This window comes from Diabrotica undecimpunctata, unplaced genomic scaffold (genome assembly GCF_040954645.1).
Source record: "Diabrotica undecimpunctata isolate CICGRU unplaced genomic scaffold, icDiaUnde3 ctg00000578.1, whole genome shotgun sequence".
NCBI classification, from domain to species: domain Eukaryota; kingdom Metazoa; phylum Arthropoda; class Insecta; order Coleoptera; family Chrysomelidae; genus Diabrotica; species Diabrotica undecimpunctata.
Genome location: NW_027311891.1, coordinates 497497 through 509188, shown reverse-complemented (window position 1 = coordinate 509188; position 11692 = coordinate 497497). Strand labels below are relative to the sequence as shown.

Genomic DNA, 11692 nt, shown 5'->3' with positions numbered 1-11692 from the left:
GCGTAATTTGCCTTTAATCTAGCTTCCGTAGAATAGTTGAAAATCTTGTGATTGCCAATAGGTTTTTTCCATGAGAGTTGTTTGTATCCATCGGCAGAATTTTTCTGGCTTTGGTGATCTTCATTTTGCTTAGATGATAATTTCTTTGATAATATGATGATAATCTTTTGTTCGTTTTGTTGATAGATAGTAACTTGAAAAAAATCATCTAATTCTTCCGAGGAAATAGCACTGTTCGATTCCAAAGGCTGTAGTTGGACAATATTTTTTGAATTTTCACCCAAAGAGTGTATTTCTTTGGGAATGTTATCCCGGCTGGAAAGTGACTTAAAACAGCATGGCTCCTTACCAACTTCCCTTTTTGCAACAAAGAAGTTTAGCTGCTTTGCAACAAAAACGTTTATTTTTCAAATTTCTTTTTCTTTTGCTTCTGACCCATCGGAGCTATATGCAATTTCTTTATTGCTCGACGGTAAGAATAGAGAGGGTCTAGGTCAGAATCAAAGGAAAAATTATTAGGTTCGTCATCTAAAAAAAAACCAAATTTTTGTAACCGTGAACCTGTCAAAAAAAAAACGTAAATTATGCAATTTGCAATTTATTTAAATTTTGCAATAGATTGGTTTTTTTACTTCATTATTTTTTTTATTTATATTGACGATTTGTATAATTTTAGTAAATTGTATTAGTTATTGTTTTTTCTGACTCTTTGTAAACTTTGGCTATAAATATTTCGATAACTATATTGTCTATACATTTTTCAATGACAGTAAAGCATATTTCTATTCTATTCTACTAATAAATAAAAGTGTATTTTTCAGAATATTATCTTGCTTATTGTATAGGTACGTACTTCAAACAGTAATCCTGTGCAATTATTTACATCTGAAAATATGATATGAGCCTATGATATAAAAATTATATCTTACCTGAACGTTCATTGCTTTACAAAACCATACCAACCATCATTTTACCGCGAGTTCCCATTTTATTTCAAGAAATAATAATTGTTTTTACTATTATCCACCTCTAAAAATAACACGAGCACAATCAACTTACTTGTCTTACTCTCAATTAAACCTCTATTGATAAAATATTGGTCAAAACAACCTCTCAGCAGAATAGTACCTACTCGACAAATCTCATCATGAACAGAACGACCGCCCGACCGACCGCTTGGCACCTCGGGAATAAGTATGTTGCCTACGCCCCGGCGGCGGTCGTATTCGACCGCTGACATATTTTTCAAAAATTGGGACAAAGAAATGGAATTTGTGAAATATTATTAATGGAAGTATTTCAGTTGGTTGCCAGATGCACTTTATTCAACTTGGCACCATGGACTTTTTAAACATGTTTTGTGGCAGTCAACCTGTTAAATATTAAATGATAAATATTGGAATGATGTAGTGCTTGAACGGATTTTAGGGAAGGTAACCTGGATCCAGGCCATGGTGTTTCAGGGTGTGTGGGCTCCAAATTATATTGGAGAGCAAGCATGTCGTTCAATTATGAGTTATTATTAATAATCAAGTATAGTTGTAATTTAATTACCAATTGTTTCGTTTCGTAAATATATTTTACGATTTCCAAATTAATCTTCTGTGAAGATATAAACCTACCTTACTTAATTGTTTAAGTATAGGTTTAATTATTTTGTAATACAGGTGGACATGTATTTGTCCTTAGTGTAAAGATGACTTGAAATGATTTAATCTCTTTATTACAAATTTTTCATTATAGTTTAATTGGATTTACGATTAGTTTAATTGGATTTTCATAACCACGTTATTGAGGCTAGCTTGTAAATTTCTTAAGGGAGTCACTTGAAAATTCCTATAGTTCCTACTTCTTCTTGTGCCTCGTATTGGCGATCATGATGGCCCATTTTTTCATATTTTTGATTTCTTAGTACGTTGCCAAAGTAGCCCATTTTCTTTCCCTTGAGTCCCTTTTCCTTTTCTGTTCCACTAGTGATAAGTATTTTTTATTTTTCTTTCATTGCTCTTAAGATATTTATTTTTATTTCGTGTTGTGTCTATGATAGTTTTAACCTTTCAGGGATAACGTAACGTGATCGTACACAAAATGTAGCGTCGGACTAGCAGTCCGCAAATCTAGAAAAGGTCCAAAAAGCAATTTTTTTTTTTTGGAAAAACGGTCTGAGAATTTGTCGATTCTTTAAATATATAATTAAAATAGACAAAAAAAAACATTTGCAAAAAAATTATTATAACTTTTATTTATTTTGTATTTAACTTGTATTTAAACTCATGATTTGAAAATAAAAGTTAACAGAAATATCTGAATCACAAAATCCCAAATTAAACTAATACAAACCACTATTTCTAAGAAATTAAACAAAGACTAAATAAAAAACAAATGTTTGAGATGCGCAAAGTAGATACAAGAATGAACTGAAATAAGTCTAATCTTCGCTGCTGTTTTCGGAAATACCATACTGTAGGCAAAATGCATTTTGCGTAAAATTTTTTATTTTAAATCCTTTATAAAAGGTATATAATTATTTATATTTTATATTATTAATAATATTTTATTATATCCCTTTTATAAAGGATTTGGAATAAAAAATTTTGTGATACATGGTATACAGCCAGCTACAGGACCTTAGTTTCCTAGTGCATTTTGCGTGTTCTAGGCATACAAATTTTTGGCATTTTTGACAGGTATATCTGGTGGGCCTATTTTTTTGTCTACTACAGTAAAAACTACGACCCCGCCGATTACGTCGTGGATTTGGGGCTGGAACAATTTCTTCTTTAATACGGGAAATTTCTTTTATTCTTGACCTAATTAATCTAGGAATACGTTTATTAAAAGTCGACGTTGCAGATAATCGTTTACTAGTTCCATACCAAGAGCTTCTAGAAAATGTCTTCCAGGCATTTTATCTATTTCATTAGATTTATATTTGCTTATTACAAATAAATAATACCGGTTACATTCGTTGCAGAAATAAAAATGACCATAGCCCATCGGCGAGTGGCTCGAGCCCAATTGTAGGCTGTACACATTGTATCAACTAGATCTACTCCTTCTTTGGATTTATTATAGTCAATGATGATTTCTGACTTGCCCGTTCATTTGTCTAACAAATCGTCGTGGTTCATCGTTGAGAGTGAAATAACGTTTTGGGTTTTTCTGGGTATATGCGACACAATCGTAAATTCTTCTCTTACAGCAAACATACTTGTTTTTCTGGTTTCTTAGGATCAGTAAATAGAAGTGGAAGCTCTCTTTTGATTTTGCTTATAGTGTCTATCATAGTGAGATGATCTTTGTTCAAAAGAAGATCGGCCAAGCTAAGGTCATCAAAAATTGTCTATTGTTACATTTCTGTGAGAACCAGATATAGGACTGCAAAGTCGAGGAAGGAGGGAAATGTTGCTCGTATTAACTTTTAATGGGCCAGCTGGCTGTTGTACAACGTACACCTTTTGATTTGCGGTATAAGGAAACTTAGCGTTTACTAATGCGTAGATTTTTATGCCGCATTTATTAGGTTTGTTGAGCATATATACCCTAAAGTTAAACTTGCCACGAAAAGCTTCTAGGTTTTCATCTAACATCGTATATCTTGATAAAAACAATGTTAAGGTAAATTTTGAATTAAACGAATCGAAGAATTTTCTCACAGCTGCCAATTTGTCATATTTTTCCCCTCTAGTTGTGTTCGTTTATCGTTAAAACTGATGTGTCTGAGCAAAAACTTGAACCGTGCAAGGGACATTGTCAATCTAAAAATCTCTGCGGATGAGCCGTTTGTCCTAAAGAGATCTTCGGCATTTTTGTGGTTATGTTTGGTTATCCTAGCTATATATAAAAGACTCAATAAGTTCTAAAATAACTGTCTTTTGTGCAGATATATTACTAAGGTTGTAAAAACACAGTACAATGGTTTGCAAAATCTCTTTAGTAAAAAAACAACTACAAATCTTTAATGCGATTTTCATGTGTCATACTTCCATAGTTATTCCAGAAATTTTTACCTTCATTAAATTGTTACTGCGAGTTCGTAACCGGCAGTTTCCTACATATTTTTTCCATTTAGTTGTTCCATCCTTACCAATAAAATGCGGCACTCTGTGTGGAATGTTTAAGACTTCTGAGATAGCCTTCTCAATTTCTTTTTGCATGTCAGCTTCTGGCTCAGAATCAGAGAGAAATTCCGCTTAAAGCTTTTCAAGATATTCTTGTTGCTTTTCAAAACTGCTTGCTTGCTTTCAAATATTCAAAAAATCTGCAAAAAAATAAGTTTATATTAATCAAATATACAGAAAACATAATCAGAAGATCACTCCCAATTATAAATGACATAAATATTTTTTATTTGCCCAAAAAATAAAATATTTTAAAACTGAATCTAACCTGAAGATTAGTGACAACTTGAAAAACGTGCGAACTCACGTCCCGCAATTTAATATAGCAGCAGAACTAAATGCAATAGACAACTCTCACAACTGTTGTACTGAATCATGTACTGAATGGAATATCCCCTCGCTTGAAGCTAGCGGGCACGCAACGACCGAAATCATAATTAATCGTCAGAAATCGACAAATAATTCGACAAGCGGACTCATAGTCCGCACGTTAACTCTGAAAGGTTAAAATTCTTCGATAACATCATATCTCAAAACTGGCAAGTCGTTTTTCAGTTGCGTCCGTAATTGTCCAGGCTTCAACTTCATATAAAAAGGCACAAAATACGTAGCATCTTAATACTCTAGTTCTAATTATATCCCCAGTAGTTACACTTCCATACTTAGATATAAGTTTAAATATTCTAATTCATATTCAGCTTAGAAGTATCTCTCATATAAGTAGGAAATCAGAAATTCATAGAACTGAAGGGCCAGTAAGTTTTTTATTTTAAACAATAGACATTTATACAATATTCCAGACTTTACGATCAACATAGAGTTATTTTTTAAGAATTATTTTTTTTTAATCAGACGAGGTAAAATACATATTACGAGTATTTAGACGCTTTTGCCACGTTGACTGTATAGTATTAAAATGTATCTTTGTGTTACAGTTTTTTAAGTTTGATGTTTTTTAAAACAAAAAGTAAAGTTGTTACCCTCTAGACAAGATTCAAACATGTGTAGGTAGATCCCAATTAATTTTAAGTTTATCTCGTTAACCACTCGAAGAACGTAGCAACATATTTTACGAGTAACTGCGTTTTTTAGGTTTTCTCCGAACTGGAAGTGAAAAACTTCCGGTTTCATAATCTCTCACCACATAACGTTTAATGCTGAATCCGAATCCGTCATCGGTTTTTCTATATCTGTTGCAGTTTTTCCTGTACTAATTCCGAACACACACGAGGGCGCACAAATATCATTTATCATTATATCAAACATTTTTTTTTTATATCTATTTCGAGACAAATCAGATCCTTAACTGTTTTATTTATTGGAAATATTACTCATTAAGTACGGTCGCAATTTATTTTATACATGCATTTAGTTTTATCAACATCACATAAATTGCTACACAAAGAAATTAGTTATCCTCTTTCTCATTACGGTTTTAATCGCATTAATCCACTGTAGGACCGACGCAACTAATGCAACTCTAATTATTTAGCTGAATAATTCGACCATTACGGCTCCCAGCCGAATGTTTTTTCATTAAGATAAGCAAATCAAAACTAGCGTAATGCATAAAATAGCTGGTTGTTGTTGCACCGCATCCTAAAATTTATTTGTAATGATCCTTATTATCAAAGGAGAAAACTCGCGATACCTTCGTCAAGATTGCATTAGAATTAAGTAATTTACAGCGCTAGAAATGGAAATGAGGTTGCATTTGAACGGGTAGAATATACATTAGGCGTGGCACAAGAAATATAGATATTAATGCATATTCATTTTACTCTTGCATTCATTACCATTAGTTTCAATTTATTTAGTTGAACTTTCGAAGATTTATAAGAATAAAGGGCGAGTTTAATGAAAACTTTTTGACGTTCCAGGAGGCAAGTCTTAAAAACTTAAAAACGTTTTCAGAAAGTTTTTTTGTAGAGAAATGAACAAGTATAATCAAAATCTACACTTGGAATATACACTCACCGGCATGAGAAACGGAACACTGGCATTTATAAAACTTAAAATTTTAATTCTCTTTAAACTTTTATTATTTTAATAACGTAAACACAAACGAAACAAACTAATTTAAGTAGTTTCTAATAAACATTTAACTTTTGAACAAGGAACTGTCTCAGTAGATATTAATTCAATTAATGAAAACTTAAATTATACTCAGTGACATTAGAAGTGTTACACCCAGAAGGAATAATTTCTTGAACTTAATTTTTTGGCAACATGGTAGATTTACATAAAGAATGAAACGATAACGTTGTCAAGAATTTTTATTATCAAGTAATCAAAAAAAAAAAATTAATAATGTGTTTGGCGACCCCTTAGCTGAATACACTCCTGTATATGTCTAGGCATGGACAAAATAAGATGTTCGATGTCTGCTTGTGGCACCTCGTTCCAAGCAACTTAAACTTCATGTATTAACTGTGCCAGTGGAGGGTGGTGCAAAGTGGACAGTCTCCTTCCCATCATATCCCATACATGTTCGATAGGATTTAAATGCGGAGCACGGGGCGGCCGTGGCAACACATTAACGCCAGCTTCTTGCAGAAAGTCCATAGTTTGATGAGCAATATGGGGACGCGCGTTGTCTTGCTGAAAAAGGACGTCTAGACAGCCGTCGAGATAAGGCAGTAAAGTGGTTTGTAAGATATCTTCAACATAACGCGCAGCTGTGGTATTGCCTCAAATAAACACAAATGGTAATCGGTTACCATGGGCAATAGCCCTCCAAACCATTACTCCAACTGTCCTATATACATGCCTCTCAACAGCAAACCCGATATCTCGTCGTTCTCTACGGCGGCGTCTTACCATCCTACGACCATTATGCATTCCTAAACAGAATCATGATTCATCACTGAATGCTACATTACGAAATTCTGATACCCAATACTGCCGTTCTCTGAACCAATTCAAACGTTGATGACAGTGGTCCGCAGTCTAAGGAAGCACTAGTCGTGTGCGGAATGAAACCAGTCCAAAGGCTTGAATGCGACGGTATAGTGTACGCATACTAACAGGTCTACCTACTACTTCAAACCATTAGTCAGCAATTTGACGGGCAATAGCAAAACGGTCTCGCAAAACCAGTAATCTAAAGCGTCTATCTTGACGCTCTGTGGTACGCCTTGGTTGACCAATTGGTATTCTTCGTGTTCCTCTACATTCGTTTGTCCACACACGCATAACGGCCATTTCCGTACAATTAACACGACGGCCAATTTCGCGATACGACAAACCCATATCTTTATAAACAATAATTCTACCCCTGTCAAAATCGCTAACATGGTGGTAATTATGGTGTATTCGAACTCGAGGCATTTTCTTACACTGAATACAATTAGACTGAGGAACAATAACTAAAAATTTCTATACGAACTGGTTTTCACAAGTCGGTATCTTCACAAAAAAATTTAGAAGATAACACTTTATTTTTACAAAAAGTAGAAGAGATAAAACATTGGTATTGTTATCATAGCATGTTTTAAACATAGTCATTCTGTTGCCAAAAAATTAAGTTCAAGAAATTACTCCTTCTGGGTGTAACACTTCTAATGTCACTGAGTATATATATCAGGACAACCTGATTTTAATAGTGAATTTTTCCTCCAGGTGTTCGAATTATTGCCTGAGTTTTCCTGGGTATGCTTCAAATCAAATGAGAAATGGCATGTTGAGGAATAAGTTCCTATTCCTCTAAAAGGGCTTTTTGTAACTGAATTAAGGTTAAAGGGGCAGGAACACGACTTCGTATTCTTCGCACAACCATGTCTCAAACATGTTCGATTGGGTATGCGTCTAGACTCAATGCTGGCCAAATCATTACAGGAATGTTTACTTTATTTAAAACTATTGAGTGTTTATCGCACTGTAAGGCTTAACAAAACCAACATTAGGCACAACAAAATCTTGGAGACTTTCATTAATATATCTGGCAGCTGTTATGGAGCCTCTCAAAACGATATATAGTTCTGTACGTGCCTCTAGAGAAATTCCAGCCCATACCATAATTGAGCCTCCTTGATAGCCTACCCAAGGACTGAAGGTACATTTGCAAAAAAACGCTCATTTGGTCTTCGCCATACTCTCTCATGGCCATCTGAAGACAGCAAGGTAAACCTGGACTCATCGGTAACTAAAACGTGCCTTCAATTATTTACAGTAAAATGAACATGGTTTCTGGCAAACTCGATGGCGCCTGAGAAGTTGTAGGCGTGTTGCAGGTCTGCAACTGCTTAAATTTGCTTCTCCATGCCTTCGTATAATTGCTCGTTTACTTACGTCAGTATTCCGGATGTACTGAAGTTGATTTCGGATTTGTACAGCCGTGGCACTACGATCTGGTAGACTTTATAAGAGGATGGAGCGATCATCACAGACACTGGTTCTTCATTGGGAACCGGTTACTTGTCGTCTAGTGTATGCGCCGGTTGTCAAAAAACGTGTACAAATACACAAAGTACTTTATTTGGGATATTTGATACTTTTGAGCATATTGCTCACTTCTTCATCTTGAAGCAACGCAACAATAGCAGCCGCTGTTTCGGGATTTACAACCACAATTCGTGAGATTAAATCAACGCAATTTAACTTGCAACTCCTGCAACTAACACGAATTTCGTGTTAGTTGCAGGAGTCTCTCCCCTCATATCCAGATGGGAATAAATAAATCTGTGTTTTTGGTATTTTGGATAAGACTTTAAAAAGAAACCGGTCATTTGTTTTCTTAAGTACTATAAGTCTTAGTCTTAAATAGTTTTTTACACCTTTATTTTTACTTTTAGGAAAAGTCTACACAAAAGAATAGTCTTCCATTTCTGAATTTGTTGTCCTTCTTTTAACACCCATTTTCTTATACATCGAAAAAACAAATTACCTTCGTTCATTGCATGATAAACACCAAAATTTAGAATTTATGTCTAATCTTCTTTCTTTGGCAAAATTGTCGCTAGAAGCCAAAATTTGCAACATTTATTGCCATTATTCCCTGGATGCAGAAAGTGGGTGTTTCATTTTTTTCTCATTCTGCTTTTTAATTTTCCGGCTTTCAACGCTTTGATTTTTCTTCTGTTTTGTGGATAACCCTTTTTAGTCATACCCTTCTCTTTCCTAACATATTAAACGCCTTCATCCCCCCAGCAACAAGTATTTCTTGTTTATTATCATGGTAGATGTCACAAACCGATCAGTTGATGTTAACCCGGCATCACCCAGGTAAAATATGTGTGAATAATAACCCAAGTGGGTTAATATTGACCCCATTTAAAATTGATTGGAAAAACTCAATAAACATTTTGAAAACGAATTTATTTTTTTAAATATCTTATTTGACTTGCTAAGTTTTTATAAATAACAGCAGTTTTTACCACTGGATTAAATCTGACCGCGTATTAGGTAAAATTTACAAAATAATAAAATTCCTACAAACAAAAAATACTAGATACATAAAAAATTCACAAACAAAAGATAATGGTTTAAAATAAGAGATTCTCCAAAAACGTTTTTTCAAAAGGTTCAAATAAAAATATAAAAAAGCTGGCTAGCAGACGGTGCCGGAGAGTAACTACTTGACACTCAAAAGAGAATTCGGCCAATTTGCATGCCCTACAGAGACCGTAAAGTGGGTATATGAATGACAAGATACTAAAAAAAAATAGAAATAATATAGATGAAAGTGGTAAATTATAGAAGTTGCTCTAAGATATGAGTGGGCGCCAGGAAAGTATTAACATATACCTTCCAAGGTATCTTGTAAAGCTATTTGCTGCACAAAAAGAAAACAGGTATTAATTAAAATATTTGGTTTTCACCACAAATTTTAATACCTATTCAGATATATACAGTATAATTTGGCTTTTATAACTACCCACCACCAATTAGGTACAGTCAACCTAGTTATATACAAAAAAATAAATACCCCCCCGTTATACACAACTGATCCTAGATGATCTGAATTTATAAATAATAAAATATAAGACAATTTTAATGATTTGTCCTAAAAAGGTAATTTACTGGCCTACTAGAGAGGTAACCCTGTACTTCGGCTTTCAATTAAATATTCGGCAAAAGTAATGAGGACACTATCCTGAAGGGATAGATGTCCAAAGGTTTAAATATATAATAATACAATAACAATTAATAACTCTCTGATTAAATGTGTACACAAGAAATCGTACAAATGAGTTAAACGGGAGGATTTAAAACCTCAACCTACTTAGTCCCTAAATATGATTAAATATTATTTTAGAAAAAAAAATTATGGTTTTTTATTATTATTTTAAAATAGTATGATTTAAAGTAAAAAAAAAAAATATTATAAAAAAGATTAAAACTAATAAATAAACTTATACAGGTTTACGAGATTTTATAATATGAAGAAGGAACATACTTCTCGTTGCTTTCTCAAATTGTCCGGGAATAACAAGGCCAGATCTGAACCTCTAGGGAACAGCCACGTCAAAAAAAAAATCAACTCTGGAACCAGGTGTAGTTCCGACCAGGTATTAACTTAAAAATTCTTCTTGAAAACATCCAAAAAAAAACAAAATCAAACATTCTTCAGTCGACTTCTGCTTGACTCCCAGAGGTAGGCTAAAAAAACATTTGTTTTAGAGTTCTTTCTTACTCTAGATACAGAGTATGGAAAAAACACAAGGTTTATGAACCTTGAAAGGATTTATAAAGGTTACTTATGAAGTGTGGAAGCAAAAACTTAATGATTTTGTAAATGATGTGACCTTCGTATGGCTTGACCGTATTTTAAGTAAAATGGATTAATTATATCGACAATTTTAACGAAAAGCATGATATGGATAATAATATATTTTATAATATAATGAACGGTATACGACAAAATATTTTTATCGATACTTTTAATAGATAATAAATTGTTTTAAATATAGATAAATATGTTTTTTAAGGCCGGGAAGTAAAATTAAAATACATATGATTTTATATCAATAACACCTTCGATTTACATGTTGAATTTTCTTAATGAAATGATGGGAAACATTTCAGATAAATATATCGAATCAAATGAAAAATGACAATACTGTAGGATCTCAAAAATGGCTGATGGTTTTTATATTTTCATTTTATTGATAATTGGATAAACTTACCGGCTCAGAGTGGTTATAAACCAACCGGACACAAAAAAAACCAAACCAAAACTTCCTGCAACTTCTTCTTAAAAAAACTTTAATATTCTAAATAAAAACCTTTTATGCCTTCTCTGGCCCCTACCTTTAAACCCAAGTGTCTCTACCGAACGTCGAAGCAGAAGTGAGCAATCAGCACTTGTTTTGAGTTAGCTAAACTATGATTCCAAGCTTGGTGTCGCTGTTTACTGCGCTGTTTACTACGCAACTTAAAATTTAATAATTATGACAATCATTAAGAGGATTTGAATTTAAAAATTTTATTTAGAAATGTTTAAGGATTATTGAAGTGACGGACTCGTTACAGGGTCCCGGAACTGAATACATTCGTCGCAAATGCGATGAAGGTGATCTGAACAATAAAAATTTTGGCATTGATCGTACGTTTGTTTAGTTTTCCAGTCA

At 33.4% G+C, this 11692-nt stretch overlaps 1 long non-coding RNA gene across 1 annotated transcript; it reads right to left on the bottom strand.

Annotated features, from left to right (window-relative positions):
* Positions 1-3984: 3984 nt before the first annotated feature.
* On the bottom strand, positions 3985-11389 carry LOC140431161 (uncharacterized). Its single transcript, XR_011949634.1, has 3 exons — positions 11249-11389; positions 10519-10721; positions 3985-4261 (listed from the first exon to the last, which is right to left on the bottom strand). It is a non-coding gene; the product is annotated as an uncharacterized lncRNA (long non-coding RNA).
* Positions 11390-11692: the final 303 nt, after the last annotated feature.